Raw genomic sequence first — 20,489 nt, 5'->3', positions numbered from 1 at the left:
CTTAGTAATGTTATATTATAACATGAATACCTTAATTTGGAGTTTTTATTAATTTTTTTTTATATAGTACAAGAAGTATGCATTGATGTGAAATATGAGAGATACTGAATCTGCAAAAAATTGGATTATAGTGGGGTAATAATACTCACTTTATGCATGATTTAATTGAACATAAAATAATACAGTAAACACATAAAATAATAGGCTATTTTTGAAGAAAACATTTGAAACTCCTGGACTTTGAACAAAACAATATTTTAGAGCTAAAAGAAGATTAGCCGCCAGAACTTGATAGCCGGTTGTACTAGCCGTGTGAAAATTTTCACCCACAGCCAGTGACGCCGGCTACGATTTCGTGGCGGCTAAAATTATTTTTGGGAAAAAAATATCAGTTTGGCAAGAATATTGTAAACGGATCAAAACTGTAAAAATAACAACGATATTGTAGACAGGGGGAGCATGATAAAATCTTATTTCAAAGTCTAATGGAAGAACGAAATAATATACATTTCGAAACTGCTTATCTTTAGAACCCTTGAACAACAACAAAAATTAATGTTTTGTCGCTTAGAAATAATTATCATGTTCTTTAATATAAACTCAAATTAGTTTTAGAGTACTGCTAAACACACATAATATGGGCACACATAATACCCTTGAAAATTTATTACTTAATTTAAATTATTATCATTACTAAACTACCCTTAATTTATTTTTGGAAAGTTCTAAAGATTTTATTATCATTACTAAATATTGGTGTTTAATTTATATGTAAAAAGTTCATTTAGACTTAAACTTGTAATTTGTATGAATTTGATAAATTAAGTTTGAGTTCAACAATTGAGTATGAACTAGGAACTATATGTAACATTAGCCGCCACAAAATGTGTACCTAAGTTGTAGCCGCTACTAGTGAAATAGTAAATGGCTAATTCTCACGGATAGACATTTGTGGCGGCTAATTGTTTTATTTTGGTTTGTTGGACGTTGTTAAAGAATATTCAATTCTAATACTTGTCAAATTCAAACAATAAATCAGACTTACTTAGCAATGACCACTATTTACATGTCACAACAACTATGAGTTGAAATTATGAATGATAATTTGGGAAAATGAACAACTTGTACTAAGAAATTTAGTATATACCATAACAGCACTTGAAATTATTGGATTATGCATGAAACATGTCATTTAAGTTTAATAAACAAATTAGCCGCCACGAAAATGTAATATATACTGTAGCCGCTAGTAGTGAATCTCATGGAGGCTAATCCACACAGCTACATATTGGTGGCGGCTAATTAGTTTATTCATCTTATCTAACAGTTTTATATATTTCACAAGTCATCATGGCAGTAAATATAGATAAGACGATACTAAAATGTAATGTCAAAATGTTGGTGCATCAAAATAGTCATAAGGAAAAAAGCTGTATTTTCTGGCGGCTAAACATTTAGTTATGATTATATAATTCTTAATAATATTTAATAATATAAAATATATTTTTATATTCGGAAAAAAAAGGCTACTATTTTATGGCTAAGACAGTAAAAAAACACCTAATTATCTAAATCTACGATTAATTCTGTAACACCCGGGCTTTTGATGACGTGTTAATTGCTTAAGTTTGAGTAATTAGGGTTTAGATCCCTTGTTTGATTTACTTTGTAAAGAGATGAAGAGTTATATGAAGTTTTGTTGTTATATTTTAAAGATGTTGAGATGTTCTTTTGATGATGTGAGGATGATGTGGGATTTTATATCCGTATTTGAGTTTGAGTATTTGAATAATTCTAGATAACTATTTGAATGAGAACGGTGAACTCGGAAGTGAAATCTGAGTCCGTTAAGACGTTTTTGAAATTTTTGACTTTTTGACGATGAATAGTAAAGTACGGCTATTTCGTCTTTTTGTCGACTTTGAAAATCTTACGTGCACGTCGTCGAGAAATATTCTTAGTTTTTCGATACGAGTCCAATAATGAAAGTTTTTATTTTTGGACGACGAGTGAATAGTAAATCGGGATTTCTCGATAAACGTGTAAATCTCGTTTATCAGAATTTTGAGAACGAGCTTGTATTTTCTATATTTATATAGAATTACGAGTGTAATAAAAGTGAGTAGGAGTTGAGAGGGCGAGTAACGAAGAGTATGGGTAGTTAGTCGTTAAAACGAGACGAGACGAAACGAGATATTTAACGACTAACGGGTTAATATCCTAAATATCTAACCTACCCTACCCCTAACCACCCCTCCAACCGCCCAAACTCACTCACTCACACATATTACACGTTTGTTTCAGCCAAACACTTTTAACTCACACACACAACACCTAAAACACACACTAAACTCACGCATAACACCATTGTTGAGGAGTTGGAGCTTTTGACCTCCGATTTGAGCACCGAGACGAGCGCCGATCATCTTTTCGATCACGTATCTAAGTAGGTAAGATCTCTACCTACGTTTTGATGGTTTTCTTTTCGATTTTCGTCGACGTCGAAAAACGTCGATTCTCGACTTTATTTTGGAACGACGTCGGATCGTCGTGAAATTTTAGTATGTTGTTCTTGGGTAGATGTTGAGCATGTTTAATGAAGGGAGTAAGAACGGAACGAACCGTAGCTATGAAACCCATGAGGGCAGCCCCGTTTTTCACATATTAGCTTGTCTTTCGATTTTTGTTTGATCGTTTTGACTTGATATTTGTGCTTAGGGGTATGCTAGAATCGATATATATTAAATTCGTATTTTTCCAAGCACGAAAATTGTATAAATTTTTGGAGTATGATTATTTAAATTCGTGAAGTTTGAGACGTTGCATAATGAATATTATTGCGTATATGTGTTCTACGATGTCACATGAGCATGCTAATTGATTTACAATTTATGGATGATAATTGTTGAACGAAATTAAAACTGGAATTCTGTCAAAATTTTACAGCAGTTTCAAGCTTATGTTTCGATGAGTTTTCATTGCTTGATGGCTCTGAAATTTTAGTATGTTTATCTATGATATGTGTATTTCGTCGCTGCAAAATTTCATGTCTTTTGGATGATGTTTGGTATTTTAAAGATATTTTGAAAAAATCCTTGACAGAATCTGTCAACTGTTGGTAGACTTCACAAAAACGTTTATATCTATTAATCCATGAAGGATTTTGCATCACCGTTTTTTTTAAACGAAACTAGACTTCAATACTTTTCTAAAAACATAAGATTTCGATTTTTATGACCTCTGAAACAGAGCAGTTTATTATTTCAAAAATGCCCTGTTCTGCTGTCATATTTTTCCAACAGTAAAAGCGTATGAGTTTCATTGTTTATTTGGCAGATCATATGAACGTTTTCTCTTGTGAAATTTTAACCAAATCTTCAAGGATACCTTTAGTTTTGGCTGATTAAATTTGATGGAATTTTATTAAGGTTTGCCTTGGTTTCTAATGGCCTAAACAAAATTGGCAGAAACTGTCAATCTTTGACAGCCTGCACTAAAAGAGCAATATCTCCAAAAACCTTTAACCTTTTTGGTTAACTACCATTTTTAGAGTGAACTACACTTCATGGAGTTTTTGAGATCAATTGGTATGAGAGTTTATGATGATTGAGTTGGTTGTTATGAATTTTTAAAGATGACACAAAAAACAGCAAAACTTTCTAGAAAACAACTTGATTATATTTGTTTTGATGGATGATACGATATGACTAAATGGTGTGAGTTGTGAGAGTTATGATTAACGCACATAAATGTTGGTATCTGACACTCGAACAATTGGTGTCGAGTATAAATGATAGTTTACTGATAAAGAGTTTTGATGATTTTGAATTGTTTGGTTTGCGTTGAAAAGATGTCAAGATGTTAAGTTTTGAGTCGAGAGACGAGTTCACGTAGTGAGATTCACGCGTTGAAATCTCGTGGCTGACATTATATATGAATAGGTCATGTCGAAATTTTTAGTGAAATTAGAATTTGAGCATAGTCAATTCTTGTTGACCTGTGACTCAAATACATACCTAATGGTAAGTTTAACTTTCTAATTGGTTAATTAGACGAGATGAGAGCGAATAGATCTGCTAAGAAAGTGGACTTTTCGATGTGTTAAATATTTCTTTTAATTGAAGCGCTGCTAATTATAACATAAGGATGTTATAATTAATGAGTAATGACGAGAGATAATAATTGTTATATTGATTAACAATCAAGAGAGATGAACATTAGAGATACTAATGTTTCATAAAAGAGATTAGATTATTAATCGAGGTTTCTTTTATAACTTCTCACCAATTCTTCATAACGATGAAGGTCCTTTTGGGAAGTAACGACTTGAGGGAGAGAGTGACGTTACTCATTGATACAGAGACACAACGAGGTGGGCATTACTTTTACTATACGTATATAGAGATCCCCTGCGTGTCGTAGGCCTCTTATACGAATGAATGCATGAGATGATTTAACTGTTAATTTCAGTTTTATATATATCTATCAAATGAGTTTAATGTTACATTTGAGCAAGTTATTTCGTTACAAAATATTTGAGTTAAAGTTATTTCAAGTATTGTCTTGCCATAAAATGTTTAAATTTTAGTATGATATCTATCTGCTTTGGCTTTGCCAATGATGCAATCGAATTCGGGTCCTGAGCAGTTGATAGCTATCCTGCCAGGGCTAGTGTACACCAGTGACCGTGAGTCATCTAGCGGGTTGGCCGGTCAAGTGACCGTGAGAGGTGGCCACCTCTCCGGCACACAGTTTCAGATATGATAGATTACAAAAGAACTTAGTCTGATCAGACGAACTTTAAGAATCACAAATGAACTTAGTAAGCTTGGGCCTTTTTAGCGAAAAACTCCCTTGCTGTACTGATTATGATGGCATGACAATTTATAGTTTTGAAGCATGTATTTTTATACCTAGGCATACGTGCCCACTGAGTGCTTTTGTACTCAGCCCTGCATATGTTTTCTAAATGTGCAGGTTGAGCTGATGTGATGATGGTGCTGCAATGAGCGGAGTCTCCAGGGTTGTTAATAAATAGTTAACCTGTCTAGAATATGTCTTCATACATATGTCTAGCTACTTTCCGCTGCAAGATGTTGTTGATGTTATAGTATGTTATGTCATACTTTGAGTCTTAAGAGAATGGTTGCATATGATGTATAACTTGATTAATGATATTAATTAACTTTTATGCAGTCTTTCATAGACTGTTTTCAATTGAGTATTAATGAATAAAAATGACGAGTTTTATTAAGATGAGTAAGTTTTACGGCTATAAATGACGCCCCTTTTCTTCCCCTTCTTCTTTAACCCCATCCCTAGTCGTGGATCACTCGGCCTAACTATCCCTAGTTAGGGCGGGCTGTGACAAATTCTATACTAAATCTTTTCGATATAACATATATCAAGATAATATTATACAATATTATTTTCCAAATAACATATTATCTAAATGAATTATAGCGAATAATCTAAACATATAGAATAAATATATTATTAATTCAACCAAATAGACAATATTATTTTCGAAACAATTCATATCCTTATTCATATCAAGATAAACTAATATTAATTCAACCAAATTCCGAATTTAAGTATCACCAAATTCCAAATTCCGAATTCCAAGGCATTCATATCAAGATAAACTAATATTAATTCAACCAAATTCTGAATTAATATCAAGATAGCTAATATTAATTCCACACAAATTCCGAATTAATTCAACACAAATTCCTTGGTCAAACATGCCTTCAATTGCCTTGTGAATTTTCCGATAAAGCCGTGTATATCCCCCCAATACTTCTTCCGCGATTCGCGCCTATTGTATAGCCGTACAAATTGTCCAATCACCCTTTAAGTTTATAATTAAAATAAAAAAATAGGTCTTCATGTATAAATAGAAGAAATAGTAGTAAATTAAGGCTACAAAAATACTAATATTCTATAAAATGATATTAATTTTTTTTAAAAAACAATAAACACATTAGCCTCCAGTACTGCGTAGCCCTACGCTGTAGCCGTGAGTAGTTTCTTACCCACGGCTATTTCAGCCGGCTACACATTTCTGGCGGGTAATTTTTTATAGCTCTATTATGTTTTATTGATTCATAATATATGATTTTATAATTTTTTTATCCAACAATTGCTATTATTTTATTTGTTACAATATTAATTCATATTCAATCAAATAAACTAAATAAATTTAGACTTATTGAGTTTATTTGTCAATCTCCTTCTCCTGAATTTACTGCAAAGGCATGAGATTCCCACCCTATAAAGATGCATTATAGCCGTATGAATTGTCAATCACCCTTTAAGTTTATAATTTTTAAAAAAATAGGTCTTCATGTATAAATAGAAGAAATAGTAGTAAATTAAGGCTAAAAAATACTAATATTCTATAAAATGATATTAATTTTTTTTTAAAAAACAATAAACACATTAGCCTCCAGTACTGCGTAGCCGTACGCTGTAGCCGTGAGTAGTTTCTTACCCACGGCTATTTCAGCCGGCTACACATTTCTGGTGGCTAATTTTTTTATGGCTCTATTATGTTTTATTGATTCATAATATATGATTCTATAATTTTTTATCCAACAATTGCTATTATTTTAACGTGTCCTTATTTTTTCGAACTTAAGGCATTTTAGGGTTACAAAGTGACTTAAGTTAGCAAATAATGTCATTTCCTCAGATTTAGAGTCATATTTAACTACCTCTCTTACACATTATCTTACATAATTGTACTTGTGTAAGAAAAGTGTAAGAACTTTTACGGAAAACTATGCAAACCTATCACCATCAATTGCAAAGTGGGTAGTTTTATAAGACAGCTTATATGGGTGAGTAATTTTGTAAGATAAGTAATCAAAGTGGGTACTTTAAATTCCGCCCCTAAATATTAATTAGAGTTCATAATATTAATAGTTTTTTTTTTATTTTAACAACTAATAATTATAAAATAGACAAATTAAGAGTGGTACATGCTAGTACACACTAATTATGGACAAGATGATCTCATCGCTTTTATACTTCCCTCCTTCAAATATTTTCCTTTCTTCTCATCTTGGTCTATCTTTCTAATTTATTTTTAGAAACAATTTCATTAGTTATTACCTTTATAATCTTTATTTTTTTTATAGAACTCATTCACCACTTTTCAAATACACAATTAATTCTTATTAAAACTCATACCACTTTTCGCTAGGAAAATGTTTGAGATACGGTGAGTATTTTACATTTAAAATTACTTGAAGATCAATTATTTAGCACCCTTCATTCTTTGAGATATGAGATGTGAAGTGTAGACTAGGACACAAAACAAAACAAGAATTTGTAAGATAAAAAATGGAGCACGGATTGTGTACCAAAGGTTTTTGACAAGGTCATGGAGTTTATAATTTATTAAGTTAATATTATTATTAATTTAAAATGTTAAAATTTGAGTTAGGTTTCAAAAGTAAGATTATAAAATTAAATGACCAAACACTATTTTTTATTTGGACAATTGGAAATCAAGAGTCATCCTCGAATTGAGATTCAGTGTACCATATTTGATATCTCGTTTGTGGTTCATCTTCAATTTTATTTTTTTCCTTATCATTTTTTTCTCCAGTTTCAACTTTGTGGAGTATCTTTTAATTAATATCTATGATTATTAACTAGGGTTTATTCCATCTAATTAGGGTATACAATTAGTTTTTATCACTTAATTTCACGTTTATTAGCTAATAATATGTTGATAAATTAAAAGATGGTATATAATTTTTTGAAATAAAAGTTACGTATAATTCATAGTATTAATAAATTTTATTTCCATCAGCAATACTTTTAATAATAGCTATAAGAGTGGGAAATAGTGGCACACATTGTGGAACACTGAATTTCACCTTGACCGCTTTAAATCGTTCTTCAATAATTTGTTTTTAATTCTATTCATGATCGTACTCACATCGGCACCCCAAAATGGCCTGACCCTCTCAATCGAGTTGCGATTTGTTGCTTTTGTATAAGGAGGTTCGTCTTTCTTCTCTTCAATCATTTGTTTGTTTTTGTTTTTTTTTTTTTGCAAATTTATTAAATAACGAAAAAAGAATGAGTACAAAGTACAAAATACCTCAGGTATACTGAAGGGGATCAATAATTTGTTTTTAATTATATACATGATTGTGCTCACATCGACACCCCAAAACAATGACCGAGTTAGAAATTTGAATTGGGGTGCAACCAGAGGCGAACACACAGACGGGTGTTTAAGTTCCCCCAAAACATTTTATTTTTTCAAAATTGTCAAATTATTGGTATTTAATTTAATTTAAATTAAATTGTACTCCCTCCGTCCACCAAAGATATGCCACAATTTCCTTTTTCGCCCGTCCACAAAAAATATGTCACATCCATTTTTAGTAGTAGGGTCAACACCATTCCACTCACATTTAAAGTGGGACCCTTACTCCACTATCAACTTCACTCACATTTTATTAAAACCCGCGCTGAAAGAAAAGTGGCATATCTTTGGTGGACGGAGGGAGTATTTTGGAAGACAATGATGAAGGATAGTTTGTTGGTAAGACACTTTTCTTCCAATCAATAGGTTGGGGGTTCGAGTCACCTAAAAGTCTAGAGTGTAAGTGTGTTTTTTCTTTCTTTATTGTTACAATTTTTTTTTATTAAAAAAAGAATTGTATTTTGGAAATTTCAAACTCAAAATTTTGGTAATATAGTCACTAATAAGGATTTTTTCTGCGTGTGGCTTAAGGTGCGATGCGGGTTGAAAACTTGAATAGTGGATAGCGCAGAGAAGATTGAAGTCTGGAGAGGACGTCTGTATAGTGAAGAAGATCTTTTTCTTTATCTTTTTAAGAATGAAGAAAAGTAAACTTGCTCACAAACACAAACAAATTTACATGTGAAGTAAGCAAAAACACCTTATACAAATGAGTTATACATTTTATCAAATAGATTGCATGCACTACGTATGAGATTTAATTTAAATAATGAAAGTGTTGTAGTACCTTATAATTGGATAGAAAAACTCAAGACGACAGGCACTACAAAAAAAAAACGGAGATGCGGCGATAATAAAATTGATTTTCTGACGATAAGATTGAACGGGAAACGTAAGACAATTTAGGGGTTAAACAGCTAATTAAGGGTACACATTTAGTATATTAAGGAGTAATTTTTAAATATTATACTAATAAAGAAATTTACATAATTGATATTCATAATCTAATGGTTGAGACTTAATGTTTGACAATCATTGTGTAAATATTTTAATTCTATGTAGAATACATCTGAATTCACAATGTAAATGTGTGAAATGATGAATTAACCGTAGTTCTTGATGGTCTAAGGATTGAAAATGATTCATGTTACATTGTACAACAATTGTATTTGCTATTTTACTCTTCTCATCTTCCTATATTATATAAAAACTAAATTATTGAAATCGTGTGTGTGTGTGTGTGTCTATATATATATATATATATATATATATATATATATATAGGGATAGGGTGCGGTTATAGTGAGAACCACACTTATCGCGAGAACATAAGAATCATTAAAATCAATGCATCTACTATATAAATTAATGCATTCGCTATTAAATTTAATGCATCCGAAAATAATAAATTTTTTGCTCCCTTCAGGATTCGAACCCAGGATCTGCATTCATCCACCAAGATGATGCATCCACCGTAGATCTTGATGATCGAATGGTTTAAAATAGTTCTCTGTTCTAATTTTATTTAGTGGTTCTTATTTGAACCTCTCCCTATAGGGATATATATATATATATATAGGGAGAGGTTCAAGAAAGAACCATAAATAAAAAAAGAACGGAGAACCATTTTTAGCCATTCGATTATCAAGATCTACGGTGGATGTATCATCTTGTTGGATGAATGCAGATCCTGGGTTCGAATCCTGAAGGGAGCAATTTTTATTATTTTTTTGAGTGCATTAATTTTAACAGCGAATGCATTAATTTTTATAGTGAATGCATTAGATTTGATGGTTCTCACGTTCTCACAAATAATGTAGTTCTCTCTAGAACCACACCCTATATATATATATATATAGGGGAAGGCTAAAATAAAAATCAAAGTTAGACTATAAAATAGGAACCATTTTCAGCCCTTGGATCATCAAGATCTGCGGTTAATTCATCACCTTGTTGGAATAATTTATGGTCCTGAGTTCGAATTCCACAGGTAGCAAAAAATTTAATTTTCATAATTCATACATTTACACAGCGGATTCATGGGTGTTCTACATATAATTCATACATTTTAATTAGTTTATAATTTATAGTCTAAGAGGAGTTTTATGAATAGCTCTCCCCTATATATATATATATAGGGAGAGGTTCAAATAAGAACCACTAATAAAATAAGAACGGAGAACCATTTTAAGCCATTCGATCATCAAGATCTACGGTGGATGCATCATCTTGGTGGATGGATGCAGGTGCTGGGTTCGAATCCTGAAGGGAGCAAAAAAATTATTTTTTTCGGATGCATTAAATTTAATAGCGGATGCATTAATTTGTATAGCAGATGCAGTAATTTTATTGGTTCTTATGTTCTCACGATAATTGTGGTTCTCACTATAACCGCACCCTATATATATATATATATATATATATATATATATATATATATATATATATATATATGAATTGGTTCACTTGAGATTTCTAAATATTTTGAGATTTTGAGATAAGTGAACATATAAGTACATTTTGATGAACTTGTCAATTGATTTTTATGAATGCGCGTTGGTCTGGGGTTGAATCCCTGCAAGTGGCGTATTTTTTTAATAAATTAAATAAATTTATATGTTCATCAGTTATGTTGGTTACGTTCGTTTTTTTTTTTTTTTTTGATTTGATATGTTCATTTATCTCAAAATATTTAAAATCTCAATAGAAGCTAACCTTATATTATTGGGAATTTATAAAATTTGGTTCACTTCTCAAAAAATATTGGTTATGATTTCTTACAAAAAATTGGTTCCACGAACAATCCTCCGAGAGATTGAATTTTTTGAAAAATACATTTGATTATTTATTAATAACAAATATCATATTAAAATAAATATACCACACGAACTAAACTAAATATATAAAAAGTATTATAAATAAATATAGAATAAAAAATATATAAATTGATTATTGATACTGATGTTGTTCGTCCATCGGACGAAAGGTGTAGGAATATTAAACTTAATTAATACTCGATTTGCCCGAAGATCGTCTCTTGGATTATCTTAATTCACCATACATCGATTAAACCTAGCATGCTCCTATTAATTTAAGTGTTGCACCTTGGAGTTTGAAATACCTGAAGAATTCTTAAGAATTCATCAACTCGTCGCTGAACAGGTCAGCCAACTTCAATCCTTCGTTTGAAGCCTCAAACATCCTCCAATCGTATTTTACTCAGAAATACGACTTCTTCCTTTTCGAAAGAGCTTTCCGTGGCCGTCTGTTTCGTCCAAATCCGAGTTCTGTAGAGGAAACTATGGCCGTTCTTCGGAAACTGCCAGAACTTGATTTCCTGCGAAAAATTGACTCCAGCTCAGATACTAAAGCAATCGCATTCCCATCGTTCAATGACCCAGTTATACTAAAGCAAATTTTTAGCATACAATGCGTCTAAAAACCAATCACCTAACACTTTTCCCACTTATATTTAAAGTTTCCTAAGTGGGTGGCCACAATCGCATTCCCATCGTTCAATGACCATTTGCGATAAGTCTTTTGTAAAAAGATTAGTAGGTTTCTCCAATATGTGAGAATTTATTCTATTAGCACATAACCTCGATTTACGAATAATCAAATAACTTGGTACTTACTCTCCATGTGTTTGACCCCTTGTGGTTCTTGGATTCCTTAGAGTTTACAACTGCACTTGAGTTATCACGAAGGTGATCCTCTCACGCAAACTAGAAATCACTATTAGATCCTGGAGATAGTGGTCAAACCAAATGGTTTTACCTCCCAAGGAAAACACATAGCTCGAGGTGATTATTTTTTGTTCCGGTCAGCTTGGAAATCCGAAACCGTATAATCCAAAAAGGACCTAAGCTGTCTAACTGGTAAACTATCCTTATTCTCTAGTCAGGGACTTGAGAATATAATTTACCACAGTTCAGTGTCCTTAACTAGGACTATAGTGATATCTTACAACCATGCTAACTGCATAGAAAATATCAGATCTCGTACATAGCAATCAATACATGAAGCTATTTACTGCGGAAACGTAGAATACTGCCTTGATTTCCTCAACCTCAAAAGGCATCTTAAGACATATGTCTTTAGATAAGGAACGCCATAGCTCAAAGGTTGCAATCCTTTCTTGGCGGTATGTGATATGATCCTCGCCAACAGCTATGCGGAAGTTTTAATAACTTGAATTGAAATAAGATATAAAGTGTGAATATCCCAAAACCCCTGACCTAACCTACGTAGTTTCCTAGAGAACGGATCTCTAGACCCCAACGATGTGATCGGTGCAGCAACTCGGAGACGTTGAATGACACACGGCGAGGGATGATGACCTCGTCGATTCGTCGATAGGTTGAATTCTTGTTTGGAAAATCAAGAAGAATTCGAAACTTGAGAGAGAATAAACTCACTGTAATATTATCAAAATTCAATCGTTTTTCTTTCGTTCCATACAGCCGCCATATATATAGGCAAAATAAAACCCTAATTTAAAGAAGGAAATAATGTAAAAACAAGGAAACTTAAAAATAAGGAAACAAAAGAAACTTGATCAGCAAGTTTTGACAACTCGGGCGAGAACGCCAGCACTGGAAAACGCCCCTCTGGAAACGCCAGCTCTGTAAACGCCCACTCTGGAAACGCCCGCTCCTCTACTCTGGGAATTCTGCTTTGCTCTGGCAATTCCGCTCCTCTGCTCTGGAAAGTCGGCTTCTCTGCTCTGGCAGCTTCGACTTCGCTGCTCGGGCAGACTTGACTTCTCTGCTCGGGCACAGTCGACTTCTCTGCTCTGGCAGTTCGGCTTCTCTGCTCTGGCAGTTCGGCTTCTCTGCTCTGGCAGCTTCGACTTCGCTGCTCGGGCAGACTTGACTTCTCTGCTTGGGCATAGTCGACTTCTCTGCTCTGGCAGTTCGGCTTCTCTGCTTTGGCAGTTCGACTTCAGTTCTGGCATCCTTGGCTCTGGTCTGGCGCGGGATTCATCTCTGCTCTGGCGCGAGCTTGGCTCTATTCGGGCTGCATCATTCTCCTCTTCTTGAAGAGGATTTGTCCTCAAATCCAAGTCGTGAATGCCAATGCCGAGATCAAAAATCAGATCTTCGTTAATTGCAAGAAACGATTGATGGACCCTAGTTGTTCTCTCGTGTCCATCATTCATCTTGCCGGGATCAAAAACCCTATGCTTCGGCTCAAACGCTGAATTTTCTTGAACTTTGATCATGCCGAAATTGTTGTTGAAAATACCTCCATGCCTCTTCTCTCTTCCGAACAGCCATGTAGTTAGCATCAGCGCTGCATTACCAAAGATTTCCCTTACATACTTATCGATGTGGAACGGAACCTTCACCAATTTCATGAGCTTGATATCGCCAATATCATTTTTCCATGGCAGCGTAGGTTGTGGGAACAAGGTCAGTTCCAACTTAATTGCACCATCACAGCGCTGCTCCTTGGCAACATCCTTAGCGTCCAAATTAGATGGAATAGATTCCTCCAGCAACACTTCCTCACGTGGCTCCAACTTATGATGAGACTCATCAACTTTCACATCAACCTCGACTTCCACTTCAATTGTCTTCTCATTTTGCTCCACCGGCTGTTCCTTAGTGTTCACCTCATCCGCTGCCTTTTCGTCGATATCGCATCGCTGCTCTTTTGCAACACCCTGAACTTGTGTCAAAGCCTGTGCTGCCAAGGTAGATTTCTGACGCATATGATGTCCGAATCCCTGGTACATGAACCACGTTGTAACTCGATGGCAACCATCGGAAACTGCCGGATTGCCATGATTTGCTGAATTCACCCCCTCGGTCCGAGACCTAAAGAACTGCTTCTTGTCGTCACGTGGCGGCGCCTCACTTTTCCATTGATTCCCTTTGACAAAGGAACCGCTAGAAAATGGTTGATACTGCCTCCAAGTGCCCCGATTCTCATAGATCCAATCATCCTCATGATCCCTTGCTCCACCTCGCCAACTCTTGCCGCCATAAAATTGTCGACGAGCATTCTCGAAGTCTTCCTCGAAAGATTTTTCTTCTTTCATGAGACCCCTTCGAAAATTTTTCTCCCACTCAAGATATAGGTCTGGATCGTTCCTCCCTTGGAATGGAGGCATGGACAGCTTCCTTGGATACGAAACGCTGCCAAACACCAACTGATAAAACCCTAGAAATTTTGACCCATACGAAACCTGGAAAACTGATACCAGATGATATGATCCTCGCCAACGGCTATGCGGAAGTTTTAATAACTTGAATTGAAATAAGATATAAAGTGTGAATATCCCAAAACCCCTGACCTAACCTACGTAGTTTCCTAGAGAACGGATCTCTAGACCCCAACGATGTGATCGGTGCAGCAACTCGGAGACGTTGAATGACACACGGCGAGGGATGATGACCTCATCGATTCGTCGATAGGTTGAGTTCTTGTTTGGAAAATCAAGAAGAATTCGAAACTTGAGAGAGAATAAACTCACTGTAATATTATCAAAATTCAATCATTTTTCTTTCGTTCCATACAGCCGCCATATATATAGGCAAAATAAAACCCTAATTTAAAGAAGGAAATAAAGTAAAAACAAGGAAACTTAAAAACAAGGAAACAAAAGAAACTTGATCAGCAAGTTTTGACAACTCGGGCGAGAACGCCAGCACTGGAAAACGCCCCTCTGGAAACGCCAGCTTTGTAAACGCCCGCTCTGGAAACGCCCGCTCCTCTACTCTGGGAATTCCGCTCTGCTCTGGCAATTCCGCTCCTCTGCTCTGGAAAGTCGGCTTCTCTGCTCTGGCAGCTTCAACTTCGCTGCTCGGGCAGACTTGACTTCTCTACTCGGGCACAGTCGACTTCTCTGCTCTAGCAGTTCGGCTTCTCTGCTCTGGCAGTTCAGCTTCTCTGCTCTGGCAGCTTCGACTTCGCTGCTCGGGCAGACTTGACTTCTCTGCTCGGGCACAGTCGACTTTTCTGCTCTGGCAGTTCGGCTTCTCTGCTTTGGCAGTTCGACTTTAGTTCTGGCATCCTTGGCTCTGGTCTGGCGCGGGATTCATCTCTGCTCTGGCGCGAGTTTGGCTCTGTTCGGGCTGCATCAGTATGCATACTAAAATGAGTATTCTCAGTATCAATGTAAGACACTCGAGATAAGCCCAACATCTTTTTCTAGTGATCCCTTATAACCTTGATCACAAAGATGTATACTATACCTCCTTAGTCTTTCATATGAAATTGTTCGGATAACCACTACTTTATGTCTGATAATAACTCCATATTGTCGCCAATTAGGAGGGTACTATCTACATAAAATGCAAGGTAAACCACATCACCGATGACACGAGATGCTTCTCTTTCTCCCTCACATAACCTTAAGGTTGCTGCACATAGATGTCCCTACTTCTCCAAGGTAACGGTTTTAGGAAAACATTTGACATCCATTTGCCAAACCTTGATTGTTCAAGTGAGTTGCTATGGGTAAACTGGTCCGAATTCCTGAGCATAAGAAACTGACGAAAGAACATCATCATAAACTATACCATCACACTTGGTATAACCTTTCGCCACCAGTCTAGCTTTAAAAGCTACAACCTTGCTCATTCAGACTTATCATTCTCTTGTATACTCACTTGCAACCTATGGCTTTACTGCCTTCTAGTAGCAAGATTTTCCAGCATACACCCATTTTCTTAATGGATTGCATTACTGAATCCATTGAGGCGTGCCAGGAATAATCATTCTCGTCTCCCACTAATTCCAAGTAGATATCCGGGTCGATTTTCTTATATTCACTATCAGAGACCGAATCTAAAGATTCTCCCAAGAACATAAATCGATCGGCTTGTCCCACAACCCTCACACTAAAATGGAGTTGTGGTGGCACGTATATGTCAACAGTGTGCAGTGTCTTGTGGTACAAACTCTCGCACACTTGGCTTGGGTTATGGAATCGCCTATGTATTGCCTTCAATTTTTTGAAGCACAATATCTGACTTGGATGAATTATTATTCACATAGTCCACTTCTAAGAATCGTTTTTCATTGTTAATAACCACCTTCTGATTCTTTAGCACTAATTGCAAAGATGCATAACTCATTGACTCATCCAATAACACCTAGCGGATGGACTCGAATTTATACGGGGTCGTCCTAGGGCATTAAGGTGACTCAAGTCGTCTCACACGGAAGGCTTAACAGGGCTTCAATTGTGCTACTCACAGGAAACATGAAATAAACCTAAACACACTAATCAGAAGTTGGGTCTGACATTCACTCTCCGATTAACTAATGCGTAATTAAAATAAAGCATATAAAACTAAGTAGACCAAATATAGGAAGCAGATTAAGAACGCAGGAAAACTAATAAACCTAGGGTTCTAAACTAGCAATCTAGAAAGCAATAGTTAATTCAACAATCATAAACAACGATTATCTAGGCGAGATGAAAGAACAAACAATTCATCAAATGAACTCGAAACAACAATAAACGAACATATCTTTCCCTCCACCACACCATCTTATATAGGGATTACATGGTGTAGTAAACTGGGTTGGAATCCCAAACATTGACAATGAATCAGAAAAGATCATTCCTAACACATTATTGGCCCTTTATCCCCTTTGCCATGAATGACCCGGTCTCCATCTTTTCCTCTATACAGGATTCGCAGGTTCCAAATGGTACAACCTGGATTGAATCCAATGTACTATTTAGACATGAGCCTTTGGATCCTGTTAAGATAGATGTGACCTAATCTAGGGTATCAATATATGTGTAAGATCCTCATGAGAGATTAGCCTTAACTTTTCTCTTTCTTTTGTTCGATGATGTAAATGCAATATAAAGGTATTATGCAGACAAGTTATAGTATAAAGAGAGATGTTCAAAATACTAGAATAGACAACTTTGTCATTTCCTATGATAGAGACACCACTATCAAAAATGGCATAATATCCATCTATTCAAACTTTTGGAACATGATAAGGAACTCTAAAAAACTAAACTATGTCTTTAGAACATAAAGACAAGTCTCCAATTGCAACAACCGCGACTCTTGTCGCGTTGCTTATGAAGACAATCATCTCATCACTTTTCAGCTTCCTTGTCAACTTAAAAAGACATGCAAGGTGCAACAATCATGATCAGTTTCTCTCGTTATCCACTACGCACAACTGAGTAGAAAACGAGTTGACATGTCTCAGTTACTACAGCAAGTAAAGTACCTTAATCCTTTGCCTTGAGTATTGAAAGAAAAATTCCTCAATGCTCAATCTTTATCACACCATTACTCCCACTATTTTCCTTGTCTTTCTTGCCCCTTGGACCCTTCTTCTTCCCGTCTTTCGACGAAGAAAATGGCCCTTTTTTGGCAATAACAAGTTCTTGCACATATCTTTCCCACAAGTTCCTTAGCCGTAACTAGAGCATTCAACAACTCAAAAAGAGTATTATCCTTCTTGCTCATAACAGCGTTGAGGCGAAAGTTCTTAATTAAAAGACTCGGTAAGATAGTTCAGGATAATATCGACTTTTGCCTCACCGTCGATACTCCCACTGAGCAAGTCAAGTCCATCAAACAAGTTTGCCATGTGCATGACATGCTCATGCACTGAGCTATGCTCGCTCATAAAAATAACAAGATTACTCTCATCAAATTTAAACGAGTAGCCCAGTCCGACTCTCCGAACGTTTTCTTGAGATTCAGCATGATGCTAAGAGCATGGTCCATGCCCTGATGTTAGAGTTGCAAAATTTGTGACATTATTCTCATAATATAGCATATAACCACATTATTCGTTTTATGTCACCTTTTATGCAATTCATTTTTCCCATCAGTTAACTCATCGTTCGGACAGATAGAACGTGGAGTAATAAGAAGCACAAAATTTGTGCTAGTTCGTGATGAAGATAAACTCCAAAAATGCGTTTCCATATATATATATATATATATATATATAGACCGGTTAAAGATTTTGTGCAAGAATAAATAAACAATAGGAGACATAGACATATCTGAAAGTAAACAATTTAAACATGTAAGAACATGAAGCACATAATTCGTAACAATAATATTGTAACCTTTTGATAAAACAATATTGATTGAAACCTCCAACTGTCACACCCCAATTCTTGAAGGAATAAATACAATCGAGGTGCAACAATTTTATATGAATAACATAAGGAAAAATCCTTATTGAACCCGAATAATAAGATAACAAGTCGGGCTAGTCCCCTTTGGATCACAAGTTTTGTTTCATGCTTCTGACAACCGACATTCATTAGCATAAATCTAGGAGTTAAGAGTCTAAACTCGATCATGGATATTATTTAGTGCTACAGCGGAAGTCTTAATAGGAAGTTGAACCCTAGCCTCAGCTCCGTCCCGTCAGCACCAGCCAGCCAACCTGAAAACATTTGAAAATATTTTTGGGCTAAGTACTAATGTACTTGATTTATGCTTAATTGTTCTAATTTTAGGGGTTTGCATGTGCATATTTTAAAGAGAATCTTCTGGAAATTGGTGCGTTTTATGGTCTATTTTATGCTTTGCAGGAGATTTAGGTTTTCGAGATGAAGAGTGCAAATTTTGGAGAGTTTGGGCTAAGAATCGTGTTTTTGTGCATACTCTGGCATGTAAGAGAAGCAAAGCCCCGCTTGCCAGAGCAGTGAAATGGGAAGCCAGAGAAATGCCCCAGCGCCAGAGGAATCGAAGCGAGCGCGGAAGCGCCAGAGGAATCGAAGCGAGCGCGGAAGAGCCAGAGCGGAAGCCATTCCGCTGGCGAGAGCCGCGATTTCCGCTAGGGTGGAGATTACTTGCTGAGCGTGTCACAACTGGACTTACCTTCCTTTGCACGATTCTATTACTTTCATGGTGATCCATAGAGGTTCGAAGTCTATAAATAGGGCCATACTTTTCATTGAAAAACATTCTCCTTGCCCTAATCTTTAGTCTCCTCTAGGCAGCCAAAGTTTAGGTTTATTGCTTTCATAGTTGTAGTTTCGATTTCTGTTCTAGTTAGTTTAGTTCATAGTTCTTTAAATTCATGTTTTAGATTAATTCCCGTTTAGAGTTGTAATTACGTGACAGATTACTTCTCGAGACGATTTACTGTATTTCTTTAATTAAGTTTATTTATTTGTTTTTAGTTTCTTTCTTTAAATTCTGCAATTTAAATTATGCACTTTAAATCATGCAATTTAGTTTTATGCTCATTAGATTAGAATCTTTTAAATTATAAGTATTTAAATTCCTAGTTAGTATTTAATTTCCAAGTTCTTTTACTTTTATGAGTTTAATTCTTGCCTAGGGTTTAATAGTTTCATGCCTAGATAATTTTAAGATTAAGTTTTTAGTTAAGTTTAAATTACAAGCATTAGTTAATAATTCATTTTTGCCTAGTTAAGTTTAAGTCGCGTTAATTTACTTTCCATGTTTTAGTTTAATCATCCTTAGTTTACTGTTTTCGCGTGACATAATTAATTGCCCTTTAAGATCTTCCTTGAGAGATGACACTGGGTCAACTTATCACTGCTAGGATGTCCTTGTTCTATTGCAAGTCAACTTAGAGGTGTTTCTAGTTGAGTCAAATTTTGGCGCCGTTGCCGGGGAAAGTTTTAGGCGTTTTAGTTGTGTCGTTTTTTTACTAGCTTTATTTAAATTTCTGTTATTTTCATTTTTATCTGTTTCTTCCACCCGGTGCGTTTAATCCCTGTGTTAAGTGTTGTTTATGCAGGGACGCCGTAGTCTAAAAAGAAAACTAACTTCGCCGCTGGATAACACTCGAACATATACCAGAGCAGACGTGTTATACTCTGACTCTGATTCTGAAGCGCACTCTGAAGCCGCAAGCTCTGAATCTGCCGATACAGAGCAGAATACATACGAGGAGAAAGAAGTCATGGCGCAGAATATGGAATACATGGGAGATTTCACCAGGCCGGTGATTGTAGATACCAACACATCGGCAATCGTGCTCCCCACTGCTGTGAGAAACTACAATCTCAAACCCAACGACTCGAATTTGTTGCCGGTGTTCCATGGGATGCCAAGCGAGGATGCTCTTCAATTCATCCAAAATTTTTGCACACAAGTGCAAACGATTCCTCTGCTTAGCCTCACGGAGGACCAACTCAAACTCAAGTGCTTCCCCTATGCACTTAAAGACCGGGCGAGGACGTGGATGCTATCTCTGCCGCCCAACTCTATCACTACATGGGGAGATGCTTGTGAAAAATTTATGCTGAAATACTACCCAGGCCACAAAACGCAGG

General features: G+C 35.6%; 1 long non-coding RNA gene across 1 annotated transcript; it reads left to right on the top strand.

The window, feature by feature from the left end:
• Positions 1–2,272: 2,272 nt before the first annotated feature.
• LOC131015685 (uncharacterized) lies at positions 2,273–5,217 on the top strand. The gene is made up of 2 exons (XR_009098655.1): positions 2,273–2,450; positions 4,978–5,217. It is a non-coding gene; the product is annotated as an uncharacterized LOC131015685 (long non-coding RNA).
• The last annotated feature ends 15,272 nt before the right edge of the window (positions 5,218–20,489 follow it).

Source organism: Salvia miltiorrhiza, chromosome 3, assembly GCF_028751815.1.
Source record: "Salvia miltiorrhiza cultivar Shanhuang (shh) chromosome 3, IMPLAD_Smil_shh, whole genome shotgun sequence".
NCBI classification, from domain to species: domain Eukaryota; kingdom Viridiplantae; phylum Streptophyta; class Magnoliopsida; order Lamiales; family Lamiaceae; genus Salvia; species Salvia miltiorrhiza.
This window is presented reverse-complemented; position numbering and strand designations above follow the sequence as displayed.